This window comes from Myripristis murdjan, chromosome 11, assembly GCF_902150065.1.
Source record: "Myripristis murdjan chromosome 11, fMyrMur1.1, whole genome shotgun sequence".
Lineage (NCBI taxonomy): Eukaryota > Metazoa > Chordata > Actinopteri > Holocentriformes > Holocentridae > Myripristis > Myripristis murdjan.
In genome coordinates this window covers 14,640,562-14,659,698 of record NC_043990.1, presented here as the reverse complement: position 1 = coordinate 14,659,698, position 19,137 = coordinate 14,640,562, and the positions used below count along the sequence as shown (strand labels likewise).

General features: G+C 40.8%; 1 protein-coding gene and 7 non-coding genes across 8 annotated transcripts in view; all 8 read right to left on the bottom strand.

Moving 5' to 3' along the window:
* Positions 1-8,837, bottom strand: part of LOC115367422 (focal adhesion kinase 1-like) — a 71,155-nt gene extending 62,318 nt beyond the window's left edge. The window contains exon 1 of the mRNA XM_030063153.1: positions 8,605-8,837. The gene's annotated coding sequence lies outside the window, so the exon portion shown is untranslated. The remainder of the gene's footprint in view (positions 1-8,604) is intronic.
* Positions 8,838-10,617: 1,780 nt separating this feature from the next.
* On the bottom strand, positions 10,618-10,689 carry trnah-gug (transfer RNA histidin (anticodon GUG)). Its single transcript has one exon. It is a non-coding gene; the product is annotated as a tRNA-His (tRNA).
* A 426-nt stretch (positions 10,690-11,115) lies between these two features.
* On the bottom strand, positions 11,116-11,187 carry trnah-gug (transfer RNA histidin (anticodon GUG)). The gene has a single exon. It is a non-coding gene; the product is annotated as a tRNA-His (tRNA).
* A 474-nt stretch (positions 11,188-11,661) lies between these two features.
* On the bottom strand, positions 11,662-11,733 carry trnah-gug (transfer RNA histidin (anticodon GUG)). The gene has a single exon. It is a non-coding gene; the product is annotated as a tRNA-His (tRNA).
* Positions 11,734-12,774: 1,041 nt separating this feature from the next.
* trnah-gug (transfer RNA histidin (anticodon GUG)) lies at positions 12,775-12,846 on the bottom strand. The gene has a single exon. It is a non-coding gene; the product is annotated as a tRNA-His (tRNA).
* A 3,089-nt stretch (positions 12,847-15,935) lies between these two features.
* On the bottom strand, positions 15,936-16,007 carry trnah-gug (transfer RNA histidin (anticodon GUG)). Its single transcript has one exon. It is a non-coding gene; the product is annotated as a tRNA-His (tRNA).
* Positions 16,008-16,264: 257 nt separating this feature from the next.
* Positions 16,265-16,336, bottom strand: trnah-gug (transfer RNA histidin (anticodon GUG)). The gene has a single exon. It is a non-coding gene; the product is annotated as a tRNA-His (tRNA).
* A 491-nt stretch (positions 16,337-16,827) lies between these two features.
* On the bottom strand, positions 16,828-16,899 carry trnah-gug (transfer RNA histidin (anticodon GUG)). The gene has a single exon. It is a non-coding gene; the product is annotated as a tRNA-His (tRNA).
* Positions 16,900-19,137: the final 2,238 nt, after the last annotated feature.

The window sequence follows — 19,137 nt, the reverse complement described above, 5'->3', positions numbered from 1 at the left end:
CTCGGTTTTTCCATTTTGAATTATAATGATACACACATTACTGCATGTACCATGCACCAATCAACAGCATTTTTAGGAAAAAACAGTGGAAAGTCAGGCATTGTTTATTTGTTTATGGTGCTGAAGGAACCAAACTTAAAAGGACAACAATATATTGTGTCATTTGATAATATGAAGATGTACATCTTGGCATCAGTGGGCTGCCATGCAAGCACAGACGGTGGTTTTATACCAGATACAGATTTTACCTCCCTACACCTGTATATCACAGAGTGCAGATCTGATTAAATTTTAACCAAACTTGTAAGAATAACACATCACCAACTTCAAGCTGATTAGAATAGTTTGTAAAGACAGATGGATTTAAGTTTTGTGTGAATCAAACTTATGATGCAGCAATTAGTTTGACGTTCTGACCTTGAATTATAACTCCTCCACTAGGCCAAGCAGTATAATGCAAAAATGTACCAGCTTCCAAATTTCATCTACATAAGACGAGTGATGTCTGAGATAGGCATTTAGAGAGAAAAATAGTGTTCTTTAATTATACTACACCAATCAGTGGATTTTTTAAAAAAATGCAGCATTCCTACACATTTCATCATATTCTGATTAATAAATGTAGCAGTTATGATGTTTCAGAATTTGAAATGTAGGCATTTTATTACAGCATCGCCATCAGATCAATCTATGATGTTTTTAAACTACAGGTTCAAACTGTGGTCTCTGAGAATTTGTTAAATTTAGTCACCAGAGATACCATGTTTGATGTGCAGATACAAAGACGGACAGACACAACCCAATCCAGGCCCACAAAACGAATATGACGATAATTTATCCTACTGCCAACGACTACTGATTGAACAAAAATCTCTGAAATCCATACAGACAAAAGCTAAAAGAACAATGCTTGATTTCTGTCCTCCTGAGCGATTAAACATTGTCTGTGTACTTGGTAGGGTGTGTTATTGGCACGGTGTGAACATAAAGTTCTCATGGGTTTTAAAGTTGCAGACACAATAAGTTCAAGACCTCTCTCTCTCTCTGTCTATATATCCCTGTCTTCTCTCCACCCAGCTCTCTCCTCCTCCCACCTCTTTCTCTCTGTATGTCAGCACGACAAAGCCTAACAATTACTTCTTTCTTTTTCTCCCCCTCTGACTCACTGCTATGTAATTACCCTGACCGTCCTCTCCACTACCACGCATACACATGGGGAGGGGGGTGCAGTTATTTACAATATCTACACTTTCTACGCTACAATACTGTCACTGCATCAGGAGCAGAGAAGCAAAAGGTTCTTGTGCAAACATGAATGAAGGATGCTAGGCGAAAGGCAGAAATTCACAAAAAATCTGCGCTATCAATGTTTTAATGCAGATGGTGAGCAGGAGTGTAGCATTTATAATCCAAAACACAGAAACCATAAAATAATGAGAATAATGATTGTTTTACTGAGGCATTTTAATTAAGTCAAGGAGCATGTACTGTCCTTTATGAATGCACACACACACACACACAGCGGCAACTACAAGGAGTCCTTGTGTTCCACATTCATTCATCACTTACTGACACTGTGCACCAGGGACCTGCCTGACTATAGGTAGCTATCAGTGTGTGTGTGTGTGTGTGCGTGTATGTGTGTGTGTGTTTGCGCGCATGCATGTGCGTGCCCAAAGGACGGACAAGTCATTAACTATGATGTCATTTCCTGCCATTGTGGCAAATTTCAGTTCTTACACGCAGTAAGCACGCTATGCTGCCCACTGGTCTGTCTACCAGCACACACACATACACATACACACACACACACTTGAACAACTGTATTAAACCAAGAAAGACAGGGACACAAAACAGTGCAGATGTTCTGAAGCAGTTCAGAATAACAGCCAGTTTTTTATGTGTCACACATTGAAGGCAGAGAAAAAAATAAAATATGCTGGCTTCTATAAACCCACTGTACGCGTTTTGATACCAGTGACTGTAGAATGAATGTGGCATTGAACAGCATGTGGAAAGCAAAACTACTCAAACAAACTGGCAGACAGGGCAAAGAATCCAAGCACACACACACAAAACACACACACACACACACACACACACACACTAAGTTACATTATACACTTCTTGGGATTCAAATACTTATGAGGTACAATGTGATTTAGGAGTGTAAAAGATACAGAGGATATCTCCACCTCACAGTCTGGCTATTCATTACTGAGGACACTGAGCAGTTTCACGAGCTGCTTGGCTCTTTTGGAAGAGTGTGCAGCCACTGACAGTAGGAGCCTGTCCAAGGCTGACAAATGTCAGGACCTTCAACTTATCAACATTACCAAGACTGCTGATATGTGCAACTAAGAGCTGACCCTGAGAAGGCATGTTCATTGTAAGAGTTAGGATGGCAGCAGGCTGAACAGTGAGTAGAGAACCTTGAATATGGCTAGGTTCAAGCTCGCATGACAGTAGACATCCACTCTGCTGATGTGTCCCTGAGCAAGACACCAATAGCCCTTTGCCACAGGCATAGTGCCAGTGCTGGTGCTAGGACAGTGCTTGCCCTTAACCAGTCTGCATTTACATCGGCTTGAGAGTTGAATGAACAGCCATATCACGATTATGGATGGGGGCATTCTCTGAGGCAGGGTTTCTCAACGAATGGGCCAATATCCCCTGATATCCCCTGCCGAGTACCAGCATTTTTGCCATTAAAACTCCAAGAACTGTTCACAGATTGGCACAAGCCTCAGTGAAAAAGGACTATGAATCCTTACCAGTTCCAGTGGCGGTGCTGAGCTCTGACCCTGACCTCCTTACAGGGAAAGAAATCAAAAAGAGCATTTCCACACAGGAAGAGATCAAAGCAGTCTCACATAAACTGGCCATGGGAGGACGGACGTTTCTCCCTTTTGACGAGAACATCAGCAGGGGTGCTGGAACTATTGGGCGAATGGTCCAAGAGAATATCCATTTTTGTGTCATTTCACAGCTGTAGCAGCCAATACACACCACCACATGCATGCACACACACACCGGTGCAGGTGACAGATGTCGACCATGCACCGGCATTGTCTTATTGTCTTTGGCCATTCACAGCAGCAAATACACACACAAAACCGCACAGCTAAGTAGTGCAACAGATATTTTCAACTGACACAACCTGAGTTTTGTTGGGTAAACATAGTCATTATCTCAGCACAGCAACACACATACACATCTGAGTGTATTGCTGGTGTTGAGAGGAAGAAGGCGTTTTCCTTTCAGCTCCTGAGGGACACAGCATGTTTTAGGATGTACAGTAAGTGCTGTGCGTGTGTGTGTGTGTGTGTGTGTGTGTGTGGACGATTGTGGGGGTTGCTTCCTGAATGCAACCAATCCAGAAGCACAAGGAATGGACCTTCATTCAGCCTTCCTGCCTGCAGACACACACAAACATACATGCACACACACACACACACACACACACACACACACACACACACACACACACACACCATCCGCATATATATCCCTTTCCTTCGCAGCTGAAACCACATGCAGGAGGATGAGGGGGATAACTTCAATAGAAGCAGAATTTATAGAGCAGACACACATATGTATTCAGGACCACAGAAGCACCCAATTAGGAAACATACAGTCCTGCACACACACACACACACACACACACACACGCACACACACACACACACACACACACACACACACACACACACACACACACACACAGTAGTTAGTTCAACTATAAATGTTTTCTTCTTGATGCATGAGGTGAATTTGTAAGTTGTTTGACTATAAATTTATTTCAGTCAAGTGAAGAAAACACCATTATTCAATAACAGGATGACCCTTCTCCCCACACAGCTGAATGGACAGGCTGTCAGTGCATCAACTTAACCAGCAGGTATGAAGTGGCCCATCACTGAAGACACTACCACTGCTGTTTTCCAGAAAAAAAGGCGTACACATTTTTTTTTTAATTGGTCAAGTTGCATAGGAAAAAAGTAGGAGAGGTTCTTTTCCTCCCAAACAAATCACTTTACTTGGAAGCATGAAATCCCCATGACACACATATTAAGTACACACACACTCATTCAAAACCCACACATACCTCCACCCACACACACAGACACATACACAGTGTGTATCTGTACTGATAGGTATCATCAGTGATTAGAGTCATTATGAGTCACACTGCAGACTGCAATCTACTGACACTAGACTGCTGGCTTTGTAACACTGTCTTTCTCCCAGAGTTTCTGCTTTTGCCCAGGATAGAATAGAATAAAATAGAACAGACAAGAAGAATAAATAGCATATAGCAGTATAGAATGCAACAGCAGAAAAATCACAAAGAAACAGGGCGCAACTCTGCTGAATGCTGAAAAAAAGAGAGAATAAAATAGAGCAGAGAAGAACATAATGGAGTTCCTGCAGTGTAGTGTCCTACTGCTGTAAGATCTCGGAGTGTAGTCAAGTGTTACTATAAATACAGGCCTCCTGGACTGCTCTGCAATTTACACACACACACACACACACACCACTACCACGCCTGTATTAGCCTACTGTAGAGCAACCACAGGCAGCATAGTATAGCTTATTTTTCGCATATTGTTCTCTCTGTGCCTGTCAGCCTACCTGAGTCTACTCTATCTCACACATTCTGACATCAAAGGCTACAGAAGGACATCCACATCAGAAAACCTCCTCACTGCCAAAGACTGATAATATTTGGTAATAGGGAAATGGGGAAACATTCACAATCTGATTCATGCTATATGTCAGAAATTGCCAAAAATAATGGGAACAGCTTTGCTTTCTCCACTGAAGGCACTGGCAGTTCAGAGAAATTTGATTAAACTCATATTTTTTCAGGACACACATGAATAGCTAGGGCTTTGAATTATTCTAGCGTCATATCTAACTTGCAGGCTGTATGCTACCATTTTAATAAATTAATTAAGCAGCCATGTAAAGTGATCTTTGCCCGTACAAATATACTATCCTATGCCAATGAAAATAATGATTCTGCAAGAAGTGTAACTTGGTCATGGTATGCGAACTGAATGAATGCAGCCAGAGTGAAACTAAGTTCATTCAAGTTCATTAAGCGGATAAACTAATTAGCAGAACTATAGCCTTGTTTTCTGTCTTCCTAATTACAAAAAAAACTCAGTCTGCAGAAAGCCCCTTGAAAGCATGTTTTCATTTGAACTTGAACTAACGATTGTGTTACAAGACTTGTTTCGACAGCTCACAGTGTTTTGATTAGTGTCACAAATAAGCAATTTATAAGCAGGAACATTACAGAAAACTGCTTACTTGAAAGCCAGAGGGATCAAGCTACTGATGTCTGCAGGACAGCCTGACATGAGCCCTTTTAACACAGAGATCCTGTGACACTGCCATAATGAGGACCTGTCATTACACCGCCTTTGTTTTTGTTACACTCAACCAAACAAAGCTGGCTGAATGCTGTGTGATTTTAGACAGCATGCCAGAGATCAGGAAGCAGAGGCGTGACGTGTAACACAACAGCGTCAGCACATAGTGTGACATGTAACTTACACGTCAGGCAGCGACACTGCTTCCGAAGCAATGGCTGACTGAGTGTTGAGGTGCTTTTGCTAGACACGCACATTTATACCACTCTTCAAACTCAAGTAAAGTAGCTGCTAACTGCTGCTAGCTGCTTTTTAAATCCCCCAGTGGCAGGTCGCACACATAAGACATTATCAAATATCACACCTTTGTCCCAGCAAGGCGGCAAGAAGAAACAATAGCGCTACATTCACACCTTGAACAGGTTGTATAAAGGGGGCTATGGACTTTCTTCTCTCTAGAATAACTCCATCAGATCACCTTTTGCTGTTATTCAGATGATGGGTTTTTAAGTACATGAGCTGATAATACCTCAGTCTAATTGGGCAGTCATAGAATGGAAAAATGTCTGCTGCATCAAAACATACCAAACCATGACTGTGAGACAGAAGTCTGCACCACCAAACCATGACCTTAAAAAAAAAAAAAACTTTCCACACCCAAGGAAATATTGATAGATCAGACCACTACAGCCAATAAGCTAAAGCTTAAAGTTTAGTGTTCTGAATTGCAATGCTTTCTAGTGCATGTAAACTGGTGTTTTGGGTAATCATATTCTCTACCTTGACCTGGTTACTCAAAATAATCTGTTTTTTGTGCATGTAAATATTGTCGGTATAAAATGGCATTGAAATGGACTCGCACAGACTTTGAAGGTTGAGTCTATGGTTGTCATCATCATCAGAATTTACTGATAAATTATGTGGTTATATTACATTTTTGTGATTTGAGTCTAAACAGTGCATACCTCAAGCAACCCTCAGTTTTGCATAGCGAACCTTTCCTATCCTAGCACAACTTGAGATCGCAGATGCTCAGGAGTTTGCTATCAGCTCTGTGTCTTTATAGTCTCTGCTTGCATGATCATATAAATACGCATCTCCTCTCATAATAAATGGCCAAAAAGACACATAAAAATGCAAAAAAAAAAAAAAAAAAAAAAAATCATGTGACATTAGCTTGTTTTAAACAAAGATCCTGCAATACTGCCATAATGAAGACCTTTCAATATGCTTTGTTTTTTTTACACTGAACAAAAGCCAACAGTGCGTGATTTTAGACAGAATGCCGGCGTTCCAGAAGCAGAGCCATGAGCAGAAGTGTGGCTTGTAACACAACAATGTTGGCATGTAGTGTGACGTATAATGCACACGCCAGGCAGCGACACTGTTTTCTAAAAAATGGAGGGTGAACTGTGTGTTGAGCAGGATCAAACATGGGTGAATCAACACACAAGCCATGGGGACGCCGAAGCAGAGGTTAATGTTGGCTGTTAACACACCATTCTTTTTAAATGCCCTGGTGGTGGGTCACACACGAAACATATCATGAAAACATCACACCAATCAACACAAACATCAACTCATCTCTGTAACTACCTCCATTATCGTTTTAACGCTGAACAACAATTCCCCTCCCCCGTTCTATGTTCATATGTTTTATACAGAATGGCGAGGTGGAATAATGGTGCAACATTGCCGCCTTGAGCAGGCTGTGTAAAAGAGGAGCTGTTGAACAATTGTATAATTTAGTGTATTGCAGGCAGTCAGCAAAACACTGTGAACATTGCGACTAGTTTGACAAATCCACATGCATTGCAGTGATAACAGCAGATGAGTTACTTTGTTTTTAGTCACAATCTCACCATTATGTCTGTGCAAGAACGCAAAAATTCAATTCCATTGCTACTATATTGCCAGCTTCACACCACAGCATTTGTGCAGTTGGGCAAATGCTGGACTTGGACATGGACTTTTAACATCTGTTTTATACAAAAGAAATTCAGTATTTGTAAACTTCTGGGTTCCATTCGAGGCCTAGGTCATAGGGCACATCATCTCAAGCACCTGTTATGAAGTATGATAGAAACGGGCTGTTTGGGGTTGTAAAGAAAAAATTAGTGAGGGACGTGGGTTGTTTTTCTGTTTCTCAGCAAAATCTGACAGGCAAAAATACAAAATCAGGGCTTTTAGTAGTTTGAAGCATTAAGAGCCAGAAGACAGATGTAGACTGGAGGAGCTGGTTCACTTGGAGAGAAGAAGACTAGCCAGCAACCAAACATCATCATAGTTTTGGAATAGTCTTTGTCAAGCAACTTAAGCTCATTTTCTGCAATTAGACGCCTGGCGAAGAAAAACCCAGAACCAAATTTGAGGGTCGAGTGACTTCATCTGGATTTCAAAATCATCAAAGAAGGCATGCAAGTAAATTAAAATTACTTGCAGGAACATCTTCAAGTAATTAGTACTATCACAACTCCATGGCCAGGCTTAGGCCTATCCTTGATAATTAAAATGATTCAATATGTGAATTTACAACTCTATGAAAATACAATACACAGTACTTGGATTATGTACTTGTGAGCCCCCTACCTACGTAATAGCTGGGTCCTGCAGAGGTAGGTGCATGGGAGTCGTCACAATCCCATACAAATCAACTGAGAATAAACCACATCTGTTGTACTACCAACTTACTCCATTAACCTTGTTGTGGGGTTATATAAAAATAAAAGTTAAGCAGTGAGCTAGCTTTCGAGGCCAGGGCTAGACACACAAAGGGAACAAAAAAACAAAATAGTCCCAAACCCATGACACAGGGAGCAAAACAAACAAATACTTTGGGACAGAGATTTAAAAATGCAGCCAGTGACAGGAGAAATGTAGGCTAATCCGGTCCACTAATTTACCGTAGGTTAGAGTTAATGTTAGTCCACACTACATTCAATCCATGTGACTCTGCTGTGGCGACGAGTAAGTAAGTGGCACTGGGTCACTTTCTTCTTCACAATTATTTTAAGTTGCTAAAGTGAAAACTAGACTGTGGCCGTGGCGTTGCGAAGCTAAGACAACTAACATAAGTGTGGTATTTTTCAGATAAAATGAATTCAATAAGCAGTTTTAAATATTTCGGGGAGGAAGCGAGTAACGCCAAGCCAACGTTAACCCAACCGCATCCCCTAATTTGTTTTAGCTGTTAAAATAACACCAAAAATACAATATCACTCACACTGACTTGTCCCAGCGGCGTCCCGGAGGTTTCTTTTCACTTTACCGGCGGGATAACCCGTTAATAGTCGGTTAATAATCCGTTATTTCAGTTGTAGAACAGGGAGTAAGAGAGTATTTTTTCGTCTCTCTCTCTCTCTCTCTCTCTCTCTCTCTCTCTCTCTCTCTCGCTCTCTCTCTCTCTCGCTCTCTCTCTCTCGCTCTCTCTCCCTGTGTCTCCTGTTCCTGCTTCCCTTCCCCACATCCAGCATTCCAATATGGCTGCTGCTGGGAGCGACACACACACACACACACACACACACACACACACACACACACACACACACACACACACACACACACACACACACACACACACAGCGGTCAAAGTAAACTGCTCCCTCAGAGGAAAGCCCTGCGGCAGGCGCTAAGCAAATAGCAGAGAAGTAACCTTACTTATGAATGAATGACTGTGTATATATATAAATTACTTATTATTATTAACAGAAGTAGTGGCAGTACCCTAGTAGTATCCGATCTACTCTTCTTGGTTATATACTGTGTTTTACAAGAAGTTGTTAATTAATAAGCTAGTAATAATAATAAAAATGCCGCAATTAGTCACTTTTAATTGGAGTAATTTTTACAAAATAATTCAACATTCTCTGTCCCAGTTACTTGAGAGTCCAATTTGTTTCACAGCATTGTTCATGCATAGTGTATTGATTCAGCCTAATGTATATAAAACCGCAGGGTTGACAGACTGACTGACTGGCTGGGTATGACTGGCTGAATACACGCTACAGCTTTCAGTATCAGTTATTTCTAAACATGTTTGAAATGGCAATCTGGACATGCAAAAGGGTTTTTAAATATGTGAGAATCCACTTCATTTGCTTGAGCGAGCTGAATTATGAATTGTATCCTGCACTGTTTGCCTATTATAGCTGCATCCTTTTTAAATACATGTATTATTTTGTATTATTCATAACAATATCAGAATACACTTTCAGAGCCTCTATTTGTGGAAATGACACGCCAAGACAAGGGAACCTCTGTAGTGGAGAGACGGGACCTGAAGCCTCCTGTGCAGCCTCAAGGAGGACCTCTAGCGTTCAACTCAAGTCATTGCAGTGCATTTAGGATGATTTTCCGACTTCATGTGGCGTGAGGTGTGTAGTTTGACAGTCCAGAAAATAAAGTCTCTTGTCCCAGCTAGATACCTAACACTCTGTTCAATCAACACGCCACCTCCAGCACTCATCAAAATCCATCAATTTGTACTGTTAACTTACGCATATCAGTGCATGTCATTCAGACAGCCATTATGTAACTTAAAATGCTGCTGGACGGTGTTGATTTAGTGTGACATCAGTCAAACATACAGCTCAAGTTCACTTAACATGTAAATGTGTGTGTATATATGTAGGTATGTATGTATGTGGGTATGTATGTGTGTGTGTGTGTATATGTGTATATGTATATATATGTATATATATATGTATATGTGTGTGTGTGTGTATGTATGTGTGTGTGTGTGTGTGTGTGTATATATATATATATATATTTTTTTTTTTTTTTTTTTTTTATTTAGACAAAGGGGTGAGAGTTAATAAGCTATGCTTCTTCTCACTCCTTTTCGAATATGTCATTTGTTTTCTGTATTTTCTTTTGTTAGTATTTTGCTTCCTCAATTTTCATTTCTATATTATGGTGTACAAAGAATTTGTTTAGTAGCAATCAGGAAGCCTTGTATTATTTGCATATTCGAAATAAACAAAACAAACAAAAACAAAAACATTTGAAAAAAATGAAAGGTTTCTTTTAGGATAGGCACACACCTACATAATTATGTAAGTTCGAGGACAGACCTAGGGATATTTAACTTTATATTAGGCCTAACTCTGATAGAGGATCACGTAGTTACAGTAGCCCATGCAATTACTCGGGTCTCCCCCAGTTACCTTTTGACATCCAGCTTCTCAAACAGGGATCTCTCTCCCTTTATTCTGTATATTGGCTGCTCTGTCAAAATTGCCGTGACCCGGATTCGAACCGGGGTTGCTGCGGCCACAACGCAGAGTACTAACCACTATACGATCACGGCTTACCACCGGAGCCGGTGCACCGCATACGGAGAAATGCAAATCTAGAATATATAACACCGAGCTATTATAGGCTTCTGACAAATATAAACTTATAGCAGGAGGCCTATGCAACGTGAAAGTTGTCGATAACTTTCATTTCCACGCGTAGTCTATAAGATAGAGTCAAATCAGCTGACAGCCACATGCAGCTATTGTCACTTTGGGCACAGACACACACGGATAACCTGACAACTTCCAAATTTGTTTTTATAATTTACAGAAAGTGCCTCTAGTTCCTCTGGAGGCTGGTGCTAGTCCCTTTGCTGATGATCTCTGGGGAGAGGAGGTGTTCGTGAGGGAAGGGGAAGAAGCAGCACCGACGTGCTAGAAATCACCACCGTTAGATAAAGGACTTAGCGCTCTGACTCTGGTTAGTCTGTCAAAATTGCCGTGACCCGGATTCGAACCGGGGTTGCTGCGGCCACAACGCAGAGTACTAACCACTATACGATCACGGCTGCCCACTCGACAAGTGTGAAAGCAACGCGATTTTTACTGGTGGCAAGGTGATTGCAGTGACAGTATATTGATAATAAACAAAACTGTCACGGTCTAATTATTTGAATGCCGCTGATAATTCCGACCTGAATGCTATATGGTTTGCAGGCTGAGACGGCTATCCTTCCAAATTGTCTCATTTTGGCTATCGAATGGTGGGCATTTTCCATGGGTACTGTGGCCGGAGTGAGTTAAAAACTTTGTCATGGTTTTAATCATTGTTTAAGAGAGACGTCTATGATGTTCTTTTGACAGGACAAGATGTATTGTGTGGTGGTGGAAGAAAGAGCTGCGGCGTCTTGGCTCACAAGCTTGTTCTTTCTCATACAGGCCTCACCTCTCTCTCTCTCTCTCTCTCCCTCTCCCTCTCTCTCTCTCTCTCTCTCTGTGTGTGTGTGTGTGTGTCTATGTGTGCGTGCCATGTCAAAAAGGGCTGCCGTGACCCGGATTCGAACCGGGGTTGCTGCGGCCACAACGCAGAGTACTAACCACTATACGATCACGGCTGGCTGCCCAGTTGCGTGCTACAGTGGAACGGTAATCATAGTAATACCATGTAGGCTACACAGTAATTGGAGGCTATAGTATTGTAGGATACAGTAATTCAGTGGCGGAACTAGGGGATGGAAAGAGGTGGCAGCTGTTACTCTTAAAAAACAGGCCACCCCGAGATCTAGTGAACGCAGCATGATGTGTGTGGAAATCTATGGACAAGTTCAAGAGGGATGAGACTCTGAATGCACTTTTCCTCTGAGTCACAGCAGTCAGTAGTCTAGGCTGGGCTCTCACTGTTGAACTGATACATTGTATCATTAGAATGGAACACTGAGCACACATGAACTGATACATTGTATCACTGGAATGGAACACTGAGCACACATGAACTGATACATTGTATCATTGGAATGGAACACGGAACACTCAATGTATCAGTTCATGCCCAGCCTATAGAGAGAGAGAGAGAGAGCCCAGCCGAGGGCCCTTGACTGCTGTCAGACAAAAACAAAGAGTGACACTCAATGAGGATAAATTCTATAAAATTATCACTACATTCAATTCCAGATATTTACGAGAAACTGGACTATAACTATGACATATGGCGTAATATTTATGGTGGAGACATAAATATAAGACATACATGAAACTGATGGTTGTAGAATTGAGGCAATTTAAATTTCAAGAATTTCACCGGGATTGGGGATATGTGCTGTTGACTGGTGGAATAATCAGAGGATTGTTTCTCTTTGATGCCTCCAGATTTCATTAATCTAAGCTGTTGTGTATCTTCTTAACCACTGTCTGGGCTAGTTTTAGTGCTTTATATTGCCCCCTGGAAGTGGCCACAAGGATTCTTGTAGCATTTCAGCTCTGCTTTTAATTTCAGAGGCAAATTGAAAACCTGCACTACCAAACAAAGAAAAACTTTAAAACTCACTGTCAGCAGTGGATGGTAACAAGGCAGGGAGAAGCAGCATCTGGGAGAGCAACCTCCCCTAAAGCGCAACTCTCAATCTCATTTTGCTTATTGTCTCTCTCTCAAAAGTGACTGCCGTGTCCCGGATTCGAACCGGGGTTGCTGCGGCCACAACGCAGAGTACTAACCACTATACGATCACGGCTGGCCACGTGTTTTGGTGTACAGTTACAGAGAAGCACCAAGTGTATATGCGCAACGTGCATGTATATTCTATTCTATTCTATTCTATTCTATTCTGTATGTTTCTGTACTGTTGTATTCTGTTCAGTTTTCACATATATTTAACTGACGTATAAATATTAAAAATTTATTGGAATACCTACACACATGTAGATATGCAGAGAGAGGGTCATTGAGAGAAAATGAGAGAAAGCACATACAAAGACCAACCTTCAGGTGTGTCCTAAAGCTCACTTCTTCTCTCCTTCATGATGCAGAATCTGATGTTGATGCTTTAGGTAATTTAATAAGTAAACATATAAAAACATGGAAAAGCAGACCGAAAAAATCATCCCTGCCATGGTTTAATAATGATATTCACCAACTCATCAAAAAGAGAGATCTTGCCCTCAAAAGGTCTTTAGTGACGAAAAACAATACTGACCACCTTACCTTCACCAGTCTGAGGAACAAAGTGGTGTCTGAGCTACGGAAGGCCAAGAGTAACTACTTCCTCAAACTAATTGAAGAGGCTAATGGCAGCAGTTCTAAACTGTGGCAGCAGATCCATAGATTAACAGACTCAAGCAAACAAAAACACCCTAAAATAACCAGTCTTAAAGTAGACAATAACCTAATTGACAGTAATGAGTCAATGGCAAATGTCTTTAACCTTTTTTTTTATTGAGTCTGTACATGAACTGGCAAGTCATTTCAAATCAACTGACCCCGAGATATCCCCTGAAGACTGTGATAATGCCTCCTTAGATGGTTTTCGCATCAAAGAAGTATCTAGTGATATAGTTAAAAAGGTTATTGCAAACATGAACAACTCAATGTCAAAGGATATTGATAATTTAAACGCTGGTATAATTAAGAAATACCAGAAATATTTGTTGCTGCCTATCACTTACTTAGTGAACCTCTCAATAAGAACAAGTACATTCCCAGAAAGCTGGAAAACAGCAATCACTACCCCGATTTACAAGTCGGGAGACAAGGACATGGCGAGTAATTATAGGCCTATTGCCATTCTCCCTATAGTCTCAAAAGTCCTGGAAAAGATTGTTGCCACACAACTGATGGAACATTTGGAGACCGGCCAACTGCTCCATACACAGCAATTTGGATTTAGGCCTAAATATTCCACAGAAATAGCTAATTGCTATCTTATTGAGAGGATCAAGGGTCTGTTGGTCAGGGGACATGTCGTGGGGACAGTGTTCCTGGACCTTAAAAAGGCTTTTGACACTGTCGACCACAGTATCCTCCTGGCCAAGCTAAAACGTTTCAAAATGTCTATAGATACAATTCAGTGGTTTAAATCATATCTGGAGGAAAGACAACAATGTGTCAAGGTAAATGGGGAGAAATCCCAACTTCTCACCAACAACATGGGAGTACCACAGGGGTCCATACTTGGACCACTGTTGTTCACTATGTACATTAATGACCTGCCGCTAAGCTGTCCAGGTATCAACTGCCAGATGTATGCTGATGATACTGTCATCTATGCATCTGCTAAAACAGCTAGCAAAGCAGCTGACCACCTGACGCAAGCACTTGAGAAAGTCACTAACTGGCTTGAGTTGTCTCATTTAACCCTGAACGTCAAGAAAACTGTTTCTATGTGTATTTCTATCCGCAATAAGCCTGTGAACGATCTGTTTGAGGTGAAGATTAGAAATGAAATACTTACTGAGGTGAATGAGGTTAAATACTTGGGGATTATATTAGATAAGAACTTAAAATTTGATAAACAAGTACAGTACATCTGCAAGAAGGTTAAACCAAACCTCAGCTGTTTTCGTTTTATCCGAAGAGACCTGTCATGCAAAGCAGCTCAACTTTACATGCATGCTATGATTCTCTCTCATTTGTCATACTGTATCACGTCATGGTCACAAGCTTCTCAAGTCATTTTGAAACCCGTAGTAGCAATATATAAGCAAGCAATAAAAATTATGGATCAAAAACCAATGAGATGGCACCACTGTGGCATCCTGAGAAAACACAACCTTCTTGCATTTGAAAACTTCATAATTTACATCAATATCAGATTGGTTTTTAAATGTCTTTATAACTATGTATCACCCCTGTTTTCTGCACTGATAAAAAGACGTCAGAGCTCAAGCCAAATAAATACATGGGCCTCCTATAATGGTGACTGCATTGTTCCTAGGTGTACAACATCATTTGGACAGTCTGCCTTCTCAGTAAAAGGCGTTAACCTATGGAACACTCTACCCACTCACCTGAAACTGGAGACTGATACAAATGCTTTTATCAGAGGACTAAAAGCATGGTTAAAAGCAAAACAACAATGTTCACACGTATAAATATTAGACTTAGTTTATTATTGTTACTAATATCACTGTTGCGAACATGAATTCTGTTTTTATTATTGTTGATCATATGCTCTGTGTGTTTTAGATGGACTATGGACTGGTGTTGAAAATTAGCACGTGTGCTATAATCACCCAAGCAAAGCATCTGGTCTGTCCACTTCGACAGTGTCAATGTATTTGTGATGTCCATATCAAATAAAAACAACAATAAACAATTGTTTCCTGCTGTCCTAGTCGTGGAGGAGGCAAGACAAATGGCTTAATACAAAGGCCAAAGGAGAGTTTAATGTATAGTTTCTCTGGGAAGTAATTGGTGCTTGTATAACTATATGCCCACCATGGTCCCATCAAATACCATGCTGACTGTATTACAAGAGAAAAAACAAACTTTAAAATGTCTTTTATTGATAAAAGCACAAAACCGCAAGATTCTCTTTTCTGACAGTTGCGTACAACTCATATGCTGAATAAAAAGCCTCGTTCACTGTACCTAGGTTGGCATGAGGCCTTCACTGACTGATGTACAACCGAAGTAAAGCAGCCATCTCAGTTTTGCTTCTGTCTTTCCTATCTGTCAGTGTCAAGACAGGCTATGGCAGGAAAGGATGGAAGGAAAAAGAGCAGTGGTAGCATTTGTTTCTAACACATCCATCCACTGCCTCAAACAGTCTGAATTGCTGCACCCCTTCACTTATATCTCTCTGTGGATTTTGTGTCTCAAAAATGCCGTGACCCGGATTCGAACCGGGGTTGCTGCGGCCACAACGCAGAGTACTAACCACTATACGATCACGGCTGGCCAGCCAAGCTGGTGGAGCAAAGCTGCAAGCTACAGAAATAACAACACACTGAAAAATAACAACAACAATAATAATAATTAACTGTCAAGATTTGGTTATTTTAAAGGTGCTGAACAAATTAATCTATAGCTGATGATATATATTCATTGTATCTGAACTTTGGAGAACATCTACTTTCTCAAACAGTAATGACCTCACTCTGGCTCTTTCTCTTGTTTTCTTTGCCACTGTGGGTCTTTCTGTCAAAATGGGCTGCCGTGACCCGGATTCGAACCGGGGTTGCTGCGGCCACAACGCAGAGTACTAACCACTATACGATCACGGCTGGCCATTTGAGGTGGTGCTGCAAGCTGCAGAAATAACGCACTGAAAAATAACAACAATTATAATAATAAAAATACTGTCAAGATTTGATTTTTTCACAGGTGCTGACAAATTGTATCTGAACAAATTAAACTATATCTGATGATACATATTTATTGTATGTGAGCTTGTACTTAAATGAATTTTATATTGTAAGTGATGATCTAGTGTGACATCTGTCCACATTGGTTCATTTCACTGCGAGTCCAAACTTGTTCCTGTTTCTATTATATTACATTATTTAAAAAAAGAGAAACTGAAGACAAATTGGATTTAAATAGATATTTTCATCAACTCATTTTGGTAGAGGAGGTGGAGAGTGGTGATAAGGAAAGGAGCAACAGTTTTGTTTTGCAGCACAAACATCTACTTTCTCAAACAGTAATGACCTCACTCTGCCTCTTTCTCTTGTTCTCTGTCTTTGCCACTGTGGGTCTCTCTGTCAAAATGGGCTGCCGTGACCCGGATTCGAACCGGGGTTGCTGCGGCCACAACGCAGAGTACTAACCACTATACGATCACGGCTGGCCACCAGGACCACGCGGCTAAAGAGAGACACTGTGATGTCTCATCCATTTGGTGGTGCACGTATGCACACACGCCACAGTATTCTCCCTTTGTCCATAGTCCGACTGCTGAATCAGTGTTTAACCTCTCTGTCTGTTTTCTCTCTCTCTCTCACTCTCTCTTTCTCTTTCTCTCTCTGTCTGTGAGTGGGGGGTGGTGCAGCACCTGTTCCAGTAATCTGACTCTGTCTCCTCTGTGCCAGACAGGCCAGGAGCTGTGGTACATTAATGTGGCATGCTACACAGAATTGTTTAAAAAAAAAAAAAAAAAAAAAAAAAGTGTTTGTGTGTGGGGGGTGGGGTGATTTACCTTACCCAGCACTTTATCTACCGATCCCTGCTTCAGCTGACCCACTCTGTCACAGTCAGCCAACATAGCAGGTGTGTGAATAAAGCAAATTAAGAGGCAATTCTTTTTTGTGGTGACAGTCTGGCCCCAGGCCTAGAGGCTGCTGTGGAGAGCAGGGGTGAAAATAACATTTGCTCTTGGTTAATAAAGGCTGGGAAGAGACACAATAGCCTAGATTGTGAAATGAATAGATCTTCAAAGCACTGCAACAAATACACAAAGGTAACCAACAGAAGAACAAGAGGCAGGTTTATTTACTCTAGTGTCTTCACTATATCAGTACACAGTTTTATATTACAGTACTAAATCAAAAATAACAAAAACAGGTCAAGGTTAAAATCAAATGGAAGTCCATGAGCCACGATGGGTGAATCATATTAGGGTCTTTGACATGAAAAAGTTAGAAGGGAACAAATAAAATCTTGGAAGGTGGTGGGTGGGTGGGTGTAACAAGGGTGGTGGGAGGATTCAAATTCATGCCAACACAAATCTGCCTTGTTGCACTCTGTCTCTGTTCTACCTTAATCTGCATCCAACTACATTCGGTTTCATAATCCCCACATCCTAATCTGCAACTAGATTCACAATTTTCAGATTATCTGTGTGTGTGTGTGTGTGTGTGTGTGTGTGTGTGTGTTTTAATGTGTGTTTGAGTGTGTTTCAGGGTCATTGCTGTGTGCATGTGTGTATCTGTCAAAAAATCCACTGCAGTTTGGTATTTCTCACTGTAGAGTTTAAGTGTTTCTTTTGGAAAACCTGAACTCAAACAGTGGAACAATATAACTTTAATTATATTTGCTGAGCTGAATTGCAAAGCTGAAGCCCCATCTGCATCTAAACAGAGCTCAAGCAAGTGTATATACATTTAAAGGGAAATTTGTATACTTTTCCACACTGTTTAGAATTGAAACAAGGCAGTACAGTAAGAGCAGGTTCTTATGCAAAGGTACATCTGGTCACCAGTCTTGGGAAAAATAACTTTTCCAGTATTACACAGCATTTGTTTTGCCCTCCTGGAGTGGCAGATGGGTGGGGTTTTCAGGGCGATTTAGCTGGAACTGGATAAGATGTCATAGAATAATACAGAATATCGACCTTCAAAGACTTTCCTGTGATTGTGTTTGCCCAGTGCAACAAGCCTAGCACAACACATACATACACACTCTCTCTCACACATACACGCACACACACTCGCACCCACCCACACACACACACACATACATACCTCTACATAAACTATATTATCACTACTTATCCAGCACTTCCCCCTATCGGTAAGGTTAATTACTGCAGGCAGTAAACCAGACAGACTGCATGAACCAGCACGGTCATAGAGTTCATGTTAACTCATACTGTACAGTGTGTGCTGGTACTCATACCTGCAAGGTGACATAGTAAATACACATTACAGATCAACCAAAAAATACAAGTTTTAGTTTAGTCTAACACAAGCTGGAACAATAAACATTCAAAAAAAAATCTGATATAGCCTAGATTAGTACAAGCCAGGTCAGCTTTCTCATTATTTATGACATGAGATTCAAGATTCAAGAAATGTATTTGTCATTTGTGTAATTGTACATATACAACAGCAGTGAAATGAGGTCTGCAACAACAGCTCCAACAGTTATAAGCAGTATATAGATCAAATCTAATGAAGAGAAAGTTTAAAACTACATGCAGGGAGGAGTAATTGAGTATCAGTGCAATAAAGGTAAAATAGGCTATGTGCAGAGGAAAAAATAAAATAAGCAAGATAATTAAGAGTTGCATGCTAGTTGTTAACAAATTTACATTGTGTTATGTGCATTATCAGTGACAACGGTAATTTCAGCCTTGTGCAGAGAA